General features: G+C 38.3%; 1 protein-coding gene across 1 annotated transcript in view; it reads left to right on the top strand.

Moving 5' to 3' along the window:
• cep170ba (centrosomal protein 170Ba) overlaps window positions 1-16182 on the top strand; it is a 65937-nt gene that overhangs the window by 24456 nt on the left and 25299 nt on the right. The gene's annotated exons all lie outside the window — the stretch shown is intronic.

Genomic DNA, 16182 nt, shown 5'->3' with positions numbered 1-16182 from the left:
TTGTGTTTGTTTTATTTCTACGTCCAAAATTGAGATCACACTCGCAATTCACCCAAGGTAGGGGGAAAAAGATTATTTCAGCTGCTACACTCTAAAATGCAATGCATTCCCAATGGGACCGATATTTTACCGTTTAAAGTCGATTCGTAGCCAGACGGTGCGGTGAAACTTTACGAGTTCGGAGACCGGTGTTGCCATAGGCAAGCCGCTCGTTTTGATACCTTTCACGTGTATGGGGCGCGAACGCTTACGTGTTGCAAAGTGTTTGCAAAATCGGTGGAATAAATAAATAATAAAAAGAGTATGGATATGTATAGTGTGGGTGGCAACCTGGCTTCGCCAGGTCACCCACACTAATGACAATAGAATAACGGTAGAATAACAAAAATAACTAGACAATTCCGCGCGGGGGAAATTGTGAAAGTGTGGGTGACGCCTGTGCACCGCCGGCCAACGGGGGAGAGGGTCTCTCGCGAGTCTCTATGACAAACGGTTCAAAGGATACAAAAAGGGGGCGCGGCCTAAGGATCGGGGGAGTGGTCAACATAGACCAATCAAAGAGGATATCCCTACTGAGTGCAATGACACAACCCGCAACACTATTACACTATTACACTATTACACAATATTACAATATTACACTATTACACACTTTTACACACTATTACACACTATTACACACTATTACACTATTACACTATTACACACTATTACACTATTACACTATTACACACTATTACACTATTACACACTATTACACTATTACACAATATTACACTATTACACACTATTACACTATTACACTATTACACACTATTACACTATTACACTAGTACACACTATTACACTATTACACACTATTACACTAGTACACTATTACACACTATTACACTATTACACTATTACACACTATTACACTATTACACACTATTACACTATTACACTATTACACACTATTACACTATTACACACTATTACACTATTACACTATTACACACTATTACACTATTACACTATTACACACTATTACACTATTACACACTATTACACTATTACACTATTACACACTATTACACTATTACACACTATTACACTATTACACTATTACACACTATTACACTATTACACTATTACACACTATTACACTATTACACACTATTACACTATTACACACTATTACACTATTACACACTATTACACACTATTACACTATTACACACTATTACACTATTACACTATTACACTATTATACACTATTACACTATTACACTATTACACACTATTACACTATTACACACTATTACACTATTACACACTATTACACTATTACACTATTACACACTATTACACTATTACACACTATTACACTATTAGACACTATTACACTATTACACACTATTACACACTATTACACACTATTACACTATTACACACTATTACACACTATTACACACTATTACACACTATTACACTATTACACACTATTACACACTATTACACTATTACACACTATTACACTATTACACTATTACACTATTACACTATTACACACTATTACACTATTACACACTATTACACTATTACACTATTACACACTATTACACACTATTACACTATTACACACTATTACACACTATTACACACTATTACACACTATTACACTATTACACTATTACACTATTACACACTATTACACTATTACACACTATTACACACTATTACACACTATTACACACTATTACACACTATTACACACTATTACACACTATTACACTATTACACTATTACACACTATTACACTATTACACACTATTACACTATTACACTATTACACACTATAACACTATTACACTATTACACACTATTACACTATTACACACTATTGCACTATTACACTATTACACTATTACACACTATTACACTATTACACACTATTACACTATTACACTATTACACACTATTACACTATTACACTATTACACACTATTACACTATTACACTATTACACACTATTACACTATTACACTATTACACACTATTACACACTATTACACTATTACACACTATTACACTATTACACACTATTACACTATTACACTAGTACACACTATTACACACTATTACACACTATTACACTATTACACACTATTACACTATTACACTATTACACACTATTACACTATTACACACTATTACACTATTACACACTATTACACACTATTACACTATTACACACTTACACACTATTACACTATTACACACTATTACACTATTACACACTATTACACTATTACACACTATTACACTATTACACTATTACACACTATAACACTATTACACTATTACACACTATTACACTATTACACACTATTGCACTATTACACTATTACACTATTACACTATTACACACTATTACACACTATTGCACTAGTACACTATTACACTATTACACACTATTACACTATTACACTATTACACACTATTACACTATTACACACTATTACACTATTACACACTATTACACTATTACACACTATTACACTATTACACTATTACACACTGTTACACACTATTACACTATTACACTATTACACACTATTACACTATTACACACTATTACACTATTACACTATTACACACTATTACACTATTACACACTATTACACTATTACACACTATTACACTATTACACTATTACACACTATTACACTATTACACCGAGTACAATGGCACAATCCGCAAGTCTCTACGACAAACGGTTCAAGAGATACACTGAGGGGGTGTGGCCTAAGGGGGCGTGGTCTAAGGATCGGGGGAGTGGTCAACATCGACCAATGAAAGGTGGTCAACAGGGGGAGTGGTCAACATCGACCAATGAAAGGTGGTCAACATCGACCAATGGCACAATCCGCAAGTCACTACGACAAACGGTTCAAGAGATACACTGAGGGGGTGTGGCCTAAGGGGGCGTGGTCTAAGGATCGGGGGAGTGGTCAACATCGACCAATGAAAGGGGGTCAACATGGACCAATGAAAAATGAAAGAGGATATCCCTACTGAGTACAATGACACAACCCACAAGACAGAGGGCGCTGTCAGCAATTCAGTACTGCAACACAGTGATGGCCAATGATGGGTTAAGTGGATGATGTCATTGGCAGCTCAGCCACGAGCCACACAGCTGAACCAATCATGAGTGAGCCATGAGCCACACAGGTGAAGCAATCACTATGACTTGCATATTTTCTATTCAATGCATTTCTATGGAGGCAGATGCATGACTGCATTGTCACATTGATTAAAAGAAAACTATAAGAGATGAAGCGTTGTGACGCGCACATGAGCACTACAACGAGTAGGCGAAGGGTTGTGCGCGATATTGTGACATTCGTGCGATATTGTGGCACTCCTTCGGCGATCGGAACAGAAGGCTAAAAAATAGTGTGAAAAATGTGATTTCTAGAGTGCGATTGCATGGCGGTCAATGGGGAGGAGAACCTTCAAACAAATGGTCGTCAGTTGAGATAGAAATGTCCAATTCCATTTATTTTTCTTTTGTGAGCGGGTTGACAGCCGTGTCATCGTTTTGATGTGTTTGTTTTATTTCTACGTCCAAAATTGAGATCACACTCGCAATTCACCCAAGGTAGGGGGAAAAAGATTATTTCAGCTGCTACACTCTAAAATGCAATGCATTCCCAATGGGACCGAAATTTTACCGTTTAAAGTCGATTCGTAGCCAGACGGTGCGGTGAAACTTTACGAGTTCGGAGACCGGTGTTGCCATAGGCAAGCCGCTCGTTTTGATACCTTTCACGTGTATGGGGCGCGAACGCTTACATGTTGCAAAGTGTTTGCAAAATCGGTGGAATAAAGAATAAAGAATAACTAGACAATTCCGCGCGGGGGAAATTGTGAAAGTGTGGGTGACGCCTGTGCACCGCCGGCCAATGGGGGAGAGGGTCTCTCGCGAGTCTCTATGACAAACGGTTCAAAGGATACAAAAAGGGGGCGTGGCCTAAGGATCAGGGGAGTGGTCAACATAGACCAATCAAAGAGGATATCCCTACTGAGTGCAACGACACAACCCGCAACACTATTACACTATTACACACTATTACACTATTACACACTATTACACACTATTACACACTATTACACTATTACACACTATTACACTATTACACACTATAACACTATTACACTATTACACACTATTACACTATTACACTATTACACACTATTACACTATTACACTATTACACACTATTACACTATTACACACTATTACACTATTACACACTATTACACTATTACACACTATAACACTATTACACTATTACACACTATTACACACTATTGCACTATTACACTATTACACTATTACACACTATTACACTATTACACACTATTACACTATTACACTATTACACACTATTACACTATTACACACTATTACACTATTACACTATTACACACTATTACACTATTACACTATTACACTATTGCACACTATTACACTATTACACACTATTACACTATTACACACTATTACACTATTACACACTATTACACTATTACACACTATTACACACTATTACACTATTACACACTATTACACTATTACACTATTACACACTATTACACTATTACACTATTACACACTATTACACTATTACACACTATTACACTATTACACACTATTACACTATTACACTATTACACTATTACACACTATTACACTATTACACACTATTACACTATTACACTATTACACACTATTACACACTATTACACTATTACACTATTACACACTATTACACTATTACACACTATTACACTATTACACTATTACACACTATTACACTATTACACACTATTACACTATTACACTATTACACACTATTACACTATTACACTATTACACACTATTACACACTATTACACTATTACACACTATTACACTATTACACTATTACACACTATTACACTATTACACACTATTACACTATTACACTATTACACTATTACACACTATTACACACTATTACACTATTACACTATTACACACTATTACACTATTACACTATTACACACTATTACACACTATTACACTATTACACACTATTACACTATTACACTATTACACACTATTACACTATTACACACTATTACACTATTACACTATTACACTATTACACACTATTACACACTATTACACTATTACACTATTACACACTATTACACTATTACACACTATTACACTATTACACTATTACACACTATTACACTATTACACACTATTACACTATTACACTATTACACACTTACACTATTACACTATTACACACTATTACACTATTACACACTATTACACTATTACACACTATTACACTATTACACTATTACACACTATTACACACTATTACACTATTACACACTATTACACTATTACACTATTACACACTATTACACTATTACACACTATTACACTATTACACTATTACACAATATTACACTATTACACACTATTACACTATTACACTATTACACACTATTACACACTATTACACTATTACACTATTACACACTATTACACACTATTACACTATTACACTATTACACACTATTACACTATTACACACTATTACACTATTACACCGAGTACAATGGCACAATCCGCAAGTCTCTACGACAAACGGTTCAAGGGATACACTGAGGGGGTGTGGCCTAAGGGGGCGTGGTCTAAGGATCGGGGGAGTGGTCAACATCGACCAATGAAAGGTGGTCAACATCGACCAATGGCACAAACCGCAAGTCTCTACGACAAACGGTTCAAGAGATACACTGAGGGGGTGTGGCCTAAGGGGGCGTGGTCTAAGGATCGGGGGAGTGGTCAACATCGACCAATGAAAGGGGGTCAACATGGACCAATGAAAAATGAAAGAGGATATCCCTACGGAGTACAATGACACAACCCACAAGACAGAGGGCGCTGTCAGCAATTCAGTAGTGCAACACAGTGATGGCCAATGATGGGTTAAGTGGATGATGTCATTGGCAGCTCAGCCACGAGCCACACAGCTGAACCAATCATGAGTGAGCCATGAGCCACACAGGTGAAGCAATCACTATGACTTGCATATTTTCTATCCAATGCATTTCTATGGAGGCAGATGCATGACTGCATTGTCACATTGATTAAAAGAAAACTATAAGAGATGAAGCGTTGTGACGCGCACATGAGCACTACAACGAGTAGGCGAAGGGTTGTGCGCGATATTGTGACATTCGTGCGATATTGTGGCACTCCTTCGGCGATCGGAACAGAAGGCTAAAATATAGTGTGAAAAATGTGATTTCTAGAGTGCGATTGCATGGCGGTCAATGGGGAGGAGAACCTTCAAACAAATGGTCGTCAGTTGAGATAGAAATGTCCAATTCCATTTATTTTTCTTTTGTGAGCGGGTTGACAGCCGTGTCATCGTTTTGATGTGTTTGTTTTATTTCTACGTCCAAAATTGAGATCACACTCGCAATTCACCCAAGGTAGGGGGAAAAAGATTATTTCAGCTGCTACACTCTAAAATGCAATGCATTCCCAATGGGACCGAAATTTTACCGTTTAAAGTCGATTCGTAGCCAGACGGTGCGGTGAAACTTTACGAGTTCGGAGACCGGTGTTGCCATAGGCAAGCCGCTCGTTTTGATACCTTTCACGTGTATGGGGCGCGAACGCTTACATGTTGCAAAGTGTTTGCAAAATCGGTGGAATAAAGAATAAAGAATAACTAGACAATTCCGCGCGGGGGAAATTGTGAAAGTGTGGGTGACGCCTGTGCACCGCCGGCCAACGGGGGAGAGGGTCTCTCGCGAGTCTCTATGACAAACGGTTCAAAGGATACAAAAAGGGGGCGTGGCCTAAGGATCAGGGGAGTGGTCAACATAGACCAATCAAAGAGGATATCCCTACTGAGTGCAACGACACAACCCGCAACACTATTACACTATTACACACTATTACACTATTACACACTATTACACACTATTACACACTATTACACTATTACACACTATTACACTATTACACACTATAACACTATTACACTATTACACACTATTACACTATTACACTATTACACACTATTACACTATTACACTATTACACACTATTACACTATTACACACTATTACACTATTACACACTATTACACTATTACACACTATAACACTATTACACTATTACACACTATTACACACTATTGCACTATTACACTATTACACTATTACACACTATTACACTATTACACACTATTACACTATTACACTATTACACACTATTACACTATTACACACTATTACACTATTACACTATTACACACTATTACACTATTACACTATTACACTATTACACTATTACACACTATTACACTATTACACTATTACACACTATTACACTATTACACACTATTACACTATTACACTATTACACACTATTACACTATTACACACTATTACACTATTACACTATTACACACTTACACTATTACACTATTACACACTATTACACTATTACACACTATTACACTATTACACACTATTACACTATTACACTATTACACACTATTACACACTATTACACTATTACACACTATTACACTATTACACTATTACACACTATTACACTATTACACACTATTACACTATTACACTATTACACAATATTACACTATTACACACTATTACACTATTACACTATTACACACTATTACACACTATTACACTATTACACTATTACACACTATTACACACTATTACACTATTACACTATTACACACTATTACACTATTACACACTATTACACTATTACACCGAGTACAATGGCACAATCCGCAAGTCTCTACGACAAACGGTTCAAGAGATACACTGAGGGGGTGTGGCCTAAGGGGGCGTGGTCTAAGGATCGGGGGAGTGGTCAACATCGACCAATGAAAGGTGGTCAACATCGACCAATGGCACAAACCGCAAGTCTCTACGACAAACGGTTCAAGAGATACACTGAGGGGGTGTGGCCTAAGGGGGCGTGGTCTAAGGATCGGGGGAGTGGTCAACATCGACCAATGAAAGGGGGTCAACATGGACCAATGAAAAATGAAAGAGGATATCCCTACTGAGTACAATGACACAACCCACAAGACAGAGGGCGCTGTCAGCAATTCAGTAGTGCAACACAGTGATGGCCAATGATGGGTTAAGTGGATGATGTCATTGGCAGCTCAGCCACGAGCCACACAGCTGAACCAATCATGAGTGAGCCATGAGCCACACAGGTGAAGCAATCACTATGACTTGCATATTTTCTATCCAATGCATTTCTATGGAGGCAGATGCATGACTGCATTGTCACATTGATTAAAAGAAAACTATAAGAGATGAAGCGTTGTGACGCGCACATGAGCACTACAACGAGTAGGCGAAGGGTTGTGCGCGATATTGTGACATTCGTGCGATATTGTGGCACTCCTTCGGCGATCGGAACAGAAGGCTAAAATATAGTGTGAAAAATGTGATTTCTAGAGTGCGATTGCATGGCGGTCAATGGGGAGGAGAACCTTCAAACAAATGGTCGTCAGTTGAGATAGAAATGTCCAATTCCATTTATTTTTCTTTTGTGAGCGGGTTGACAGCCGTGTCATCGTTTTGATGTGTTTGTTTTATTTCTACGTCCAAAATTGAGATCACACTCGCAATTCACCCAAGGTAGGGGGAAAAAGATTATTTCAGCTGCTACACTCTAAAATGCAATGCATTCCCAATGGGACCGATATTTTACCGTTTAAAGTCGATTCGTAGCCAGACGGTGCGGTGAAACTTTACGAGTTCGGAGACCGGTGTTGCCATAGGCAAGCCGCTCGTTTTGATACCTTTCACGTGTATGGGGCGCGAACGCTTACGTGTTGCAAAGTGTTTGCAAAATCGGTGGAATAAAGAATAATAATAACTAGACAATTCCGCGCGGGGGAAATTGTGAAAGTGTGGGTGACGCCTGTGCACCGCCGGCCAACGGGGGAGAGGGTCTCTCGCGAGTCTCTATGACAAACGGTTCAAAGGATACAAAAAGGGGGCGCGGCCTAATACAAATAATTTTTTGTATTACAAGTTTTCTGACATTATGTTTCAATATGCAAATGAGGCATGACCTACTTAAATATGCATATAATTCCAGGACAGAAATCTGAACATTGGATAATGCCATTTTCAAAATTATAGTTTCATTTTGTTGACACATTAGAGCCAAAGGTTATTACAGAGGGGATTTTGGATATCTCTTTTTATCACTCCATAAATCAGAAAATACTCCATTTTTATGGTAAAATTCCATATTTCGCCATGTTTTTAGGAATAAAATGTGATATAAATCAGGGTATGAATGCGATATCAACAAACCCTTCTGTAAATACCTTCAGAACATAGATATGAATAGAACTGGAAGGGTTGGTGTATGTGAGTGCTACTGAAGTGGAGATTTCTGGCTCAGAGTATGAGGAAAAACTCTTAAAACTAATTTTTGGAAAAAACGCCTTCAAAGTTCACTCTCTCACTCTCTATATGAGCCTGTATCACACTTCTCTCTCCTCCTCTGTCTCTCTCACTCTCTATATGAGCCTGTATCACACTTCTCTCTCCTCCTCTGTCTCTCTCACTCTCTATATGAGCCTGTATCACACTTATCTCTCTCCTCTGTCTCTCTCACTCTCTATATGAGAAAAAAACAAACGAACTAAAACAAAAACGCAAAAAAACGAACGAACTAAAACAAAAACGTACTTTTCGAGTTTTCTGACTTTTTCAAGTTTTCGGATTTTTCCGAGTTTTTGGGTTTTCGGACTTTTCCGAGTTTTTGAACTTTTTCGAATTTTTGCTGTTTCCGAGTTTATGGAATTTTCAGAGTTTTTGGATTTTTTTGGGTTTTCGGGTTTTCGGACTTTTCCGAGTTTTTGAACTTTTTCGGATTTTTGATGTTTCCGAGTTTTCGGATTTTTCCGAGTTTTTGGGTTTTCGGACTTTTCCGAGTTTATGAACTTTTTCGGATTTTTGATGTTTCCGAGTTTTCGGATTTTTCCAAGTTTTTGGGTTTTCGGACTTTTCAGAGTTTTTGAACTTTTTCGGATTTTTGATGTTTCCGAGTTTTCGGAATTTTCCGAGTTTTTGGATTTTTCCGAGTTTTCGGATTTTCGGACTTTTCCGAGTTTTTGAACTTTTTCGGATTTTTGATGTTTCCGAGTTTTCGGATTTTTCCGAGTTTTGGGATTTTTCGGAGTTTTGGAACTTTTTAGATTTTTCCGAGTTTTCGGATTTTTCCGAGTTTTCGGGTTTTGGGATTTTTCCGAGTTTTTGAACTTTTTCGGATTTTAGATTTTTCCGAGTTTTGGGATTTTTTCGAGTTTTCGGATTTTTCCGATCAACATCGACCAATGGCACAATCCGCAAGTCTCTACGACAAACGGTTCAAGAGATACACTGAGGGGGTGTGGCCTAAGGGGGCGTGGTCTAATGATCGGGGGAGTGGTCAACATCGACCAATGAAAGGTGGTCAACATCGACCAATGGCACAATCCCCAAGTCTCTACGACAAACGGTTCAAGAGATACACTGAGGGGGTGTGGCCTAAGGGGGCGTGGTCTAAGGATCGGGGGAGTGGTCAACATCGACCAATGAAAGGTGGTCAACAGGGGGAGTGGTCAACATCGACCAATGAAAGGTGGTCAACATCGACTAATGGCACAATCCGCAAGTCTCTACGACAAACGGTTCAAGAGATACACTGAGGGGGTGTGGCCTAAGGGGGCGTGGTCTAAGGATCGGGGGAGTGGTCAACATCGACCAATGAAAGGGGGTCAACATGGACCAATGAAAAATGAAAGAGGATATCCCTACTGAGTACAATGACACAACCCACAAGACAGAGGGCGCTGTCAGCAATTCAGTAGTGCAACACAGTGATGGCCAATGATGGGTTAAGTGGATGATGTCATTGGCAGCTCAGCCACGAGCCACACAGCTGAACCAATCATGAGTGAGCCATGAGCCACACAGGTGAAGCAATCACTATGACTTGCATATTTTCTATCTAATGCATTTCTATGGAGGCAGATGCATGACTGCATTGTCACATTGATTAAAAGAAAACTATAAGAGATGAAGCGTTGTGACGCGCACATGAGCACTACAACGAGTAGGCGAAGGGTTGTGCGCGATATTGTGACATTCGTGCGTTATTGTGGCACTCCTTCGGCGATCGGAACAGAAGGCTAAAAAATAGTGTGAAAAATGTGATTTCTAGAGTGCGATTGCATGGCGGTCAATGGGGAGGAGAACCTTCAAACAAATGGTCGTCAGTTGAGATAGAAATGTCCAATTCCATTTATTTTTCTTTTGTGAGCGGGTTGACAGCCGTGTCATCGTTTTGATGTGTTTGTTTTATTTCTACGTCCAAAATTGAGATCACACTCGCAATTCACCCAAGGTAGGGGGAAAAAGATTATTTCAGCTGCTACACTCTAAAATGCAATGCATTCCCAATGGGACCGATATTTTACCGTTTAAAGTCGATTCGTAGCCAGACGGTGCGGTGAAACTTTACGAGTTCGGAGACCGGTGTTGCCATAGGCAAGCCGCTCGTTTTGATACCTTTCACGTGTATGGGGCGCGAACGCTTACGTGTTGCAAAGTGTTTGCAAAATCGGTGGAATAAAGAATAATAAATAATAAAAAGAGTATGGATATGTATAGTGTGGGTGGCAACCTGGCTTCGCCAGGTCACCCACACTAACTAGACAATTCCGCGCGGGGGAAATTGTGAAAGTGTGGGTGACGCCTGTGCACCGCCGGCCAACGGGGGAGAGGGTCTCTCGCGAGTCTCTATGACAAACGGTTCAAAGGATACAAAAAGGGGGCGCGGCCTAATACAAATAATTTTTTGTATTACAAGTTTTCTGACATTATGTTTCAATATGCAAATGAGGCATGACCTACTTAAATATGCATATAATTCCAGGACAGAAATCTGAACATTGGATAATGCCATTTTCAAAATTATAGTTTCATTTTGTTGACACATTAGAGCCAAAGGTTATTACAGAGGGGATTTTGGATATCTCTTTTTATCACTCCATAAATCAGAAAATACTCCATTTTTATGGTAAAATTCCATATTTCGCCATGTTTTTAGGAATAAAATGTGATATAAATCAGGGTATGAATGCGATATCAACAAACCCTTCTGTAAATACCTTCAGAACATAGATATGAATAGAACTGGAAGGGTTGGTGTATGTGAGTGCTACTGAAGTGGAGATTTCTGGCTCAGAGTATGAGGAAAAACTCTTAAAACTAATTTTTGGAAAAAACGCCTTCAAAGTTCACTCTCTCACTCTCTATATGAGCCTGTATCACACTTCTCTCTCCTCCTCTGTCTCTCTCACTCTCTATATGAGCCTGTATCACACTTCTCTCTCCTCCTCTGTCTCTCTCACTCTCTATATGAGCCTGTATCACACTTATCTCTCTCCTCTGTCTCTCTCACTCTCTATATGAGAAAAAAACAAACGAACTAAAACAAAAACGCAAAAAAACGAACGAACTAAAACAAAAACGTACTTTTCGAGTTTTCTGACTTTTTCAAGTTTTCGGATTTTTCCGAGTTTTTGGGTTTTCGGACTTTTCCGAGTTTTTGAACTTTTTCGAATTTTTGCTGTTTCCGAGTTTATGGAATTTTCAGAGTTTTTGGATTTTTTTGGGTTTTCGGGTTTTCGGACTTTTCCGAGTTTTTGAACTTTTTCGGATTTTTGATGTTTCCGAGTTTTCGGATTTTTCCGAGTTTTTGGGTTTTCGGACTTTTCAGAGTTTTTGAACTTTTTCGGATTTTTGATGTTTCCGAGTTTTCGGAATTTTCCGAGTTTTTGGATTTTTCCGAGTTTTCGGATTTTCGGACTTTTCCGAGTTTTTGAACTTTTTCGGATTTTTGATGTTTCCGAGTTTTCGGATTTTTCCGAGTTTTGGGATTTTTCGGAGTTTTGGAACTTTTTAGATTTTTCCGAGTTTTCGGATTTTTCCGAGTTTTCGGGTTTTGGGATTTTTCCGAGTTTTTGAACTTTTTCGGATTTTAGATTTTTCCGAGTTTTGGGATTTTTTCGAGTTTTCGGATTTTTCCGATCAACATCGACCAATGGCACAATCCGCAAGTCTCTACGACAAACGGTTCAAGAGATACACTGAGGGGGTGTGGCCTAAGGGGGCGTGGTCTAATGATCGGGGGAGTGGTCAACATCGACCAATGAAAGGTGGTCAACATCGACCAATGGCACAATCCCCAAGTCTCTACGACAAACGGTTCAAGAGATACACTGAGGGGGTGTGGCCTAAGGGGGCGTGGTCTAAGGATCGGGGGAGTGGTCAACATCGACCAATGAAAGGTGGTCAACAGGGGGAGTGGTCAACATCGACCAATGAAAGGTGGTCAACATCGACTAATGGCACAATCCGCAAGTCTCTACGACAAACGGTTCAAGAGATACACTGAGGGGGTGTGGCCTAAGGGGGCGTGGTCTAAGGATCGGGGGAGTGGTCAACATCGACCAATGAAAGGGGGTCAACATGGACCAATGAAAAATGAAAGAGGATATCCCTACTGAGTACAATGACACAACCCACAAGACAGAGGGCGCTGTCAGCAATTCAGTAGTGCAACACAGTGATGGCCAATGATGGGTTAAGTGGATGATGTCATTGGCAGCTCAGCCACGAGCCACACAGCTGAACCAATCATGAGTGAGCCATGAGCCACACAGGTGAAGCAATCACTATGACTTGCATATTTTCTATCTAATGCATTTCTATGGAGGCAGATGCATGACTGCATTGTCACATTGATTAAAAGAAAACTATAAGAGATGAAGCGTTGTGACGCGCACATGAGCACTACAACGAGTAGGCGAAGGGTTGTGCGCGATATTGTGACATTCGTGCGATATTGTGGCACTCCTTCGGCGATCGGAACAGAAGGCTAAAAAATAGTGTGAAAAATGTGATTTCTAGAGTGCGATTGCATGGCGGTCAATGGGGAGGAGAACCTTCAAACAAATGGTCGTCAGTTGAGATAGAAATGTCCAATTCCATTTATTTTTCTTTTGTGAGCGGGTTGACAGCCGTGTCATCGTTTTGATGTGTTTGTTTTATTTCTACGTCCAAAATTGAGATCACACTCGCAATTCACCCAAGGTAGGGGGAAAAAGATTATTTCAGCTGCTACACTCTAAAATGCAATGCATTCCCAATGGGACCGATATTTTACCGTTTAAAGTCGATTCGTAGCCAGACGGTGCGGTGAAACTTTACGAGTTCGGAGACCGGTGTTGCCATAGGCAAGCCGCTCGTTTTGATACCTTTCACGTGTATGGGGCGCGAACGCTTACGTGTTGCAAAGTGTTTGCAAAATCGGTGGAATAAAGAATAATAAATAACTAGACAATTCCGCGCGGGGGAAATTGTGAAAGTGTGGGTGACGCCTGTGCACCGCCGGCCAACGGGGGAGAGTGTCTCTCGCGAGTCTCTATGACAAACGGTTCAAAGGATACAAAAAGGGGGCGTGGCCTAAGGATCGGGGGAGTGGTCAACATAGACCAATCAAAGAGGATATCCCTACTGAGTGCAATGACACAACCCGCAACACTATTACACTATTACACAATATTACACACTATTACACTATTACACTATTACACACTATTACACTATTACACACTATTACACTATTACACACTATTACACTATTAGACACTATTACACTATTACACACTATTACACTATTACACATTATTACACACTATTACACTATTACACACTATTACACTATTACACACTATTACACTATTACACACTATTACACTATTACACACTATTACACTATTACACATTATTACACACTATTACACTATTACACACTATTACACTATTACACACTATTACACTATTACACTATTACACACTATTACACTATTACACACTATTACACTATTACACTATTACACACTATTACACACTATTACACTATTACACACTATTACACTATTACACACTATTACACTATTACACTATTACACACTATTACACTATTACACACTATTACACTATTACACTATTACACACTATTACACTATTACACACTATTACACTATTACACTATTACACACTATTACACTATTACACTATTACACACTATTACACTATTACACACTATTACACTATTACACACTATTACACTATTACACTATTACACACTATTACACTATTACACACTATTACACTATTACACACTATTACACTATTACACACTATTACACTATTACACACTATTACACTATTACACTATTACACACTATTACACTATTAGACACTATTACACTATTACACACTATTACACTATTACACACTATTACACTATTACACACTATTACACTATTACACTATTACACACTATTACACTATTACACACTATTACACTATTACACACTATTACACTATTACACTATTACACACTATTACACTATTACACACTATTACACTATTACACACTATTACACTATTACACTATTACACACTATTACACTATTACACTATTACACACTATTACACTATTACACTATTACACACTATTACACTATTACACTATTACACACTACACTATTACACTATTACACTATTACACACTATTACACTATTACACACTATTACACTATTACACTATTACACACTATTACACTATTACACTATTACACACTAGTACACTATTACACACTATTACACTATTACACTATTACACACTATTACACTATTACACACTATTACACTATTACACACTATTACACTATTACACTATTACACACTATTACACTATTACACTATTACACACTATTACACTATTACACACTATTACACTATTACACACTATTACAATATTACACTATTACACACTATTACACTATTACACACTATTACACTATTACACTATTACACACTATTACACTATTACACACTATTACACTATTACACACTATTACACTATTACACTATTACACACTTACACTATTAGACACTATTACACTATTACACACTATTACACTA

This window comes from Notolepis coatsorum (assembly GCF_963971535.1).
Source record: "Notolepis coatsorum genome assembly, chromosome: 3".
Lineage (NCBI taxonomy): Eukaryota > Metazoa > Chordata > Actinopteri > Aulopiformes > Paralepididae > Notolepis > Notolepis coatsorum.
Note: the sequence above shows the minus strand (reverse complement) of the source record. Positions and strands in the feature narration are given on the sequence as shown.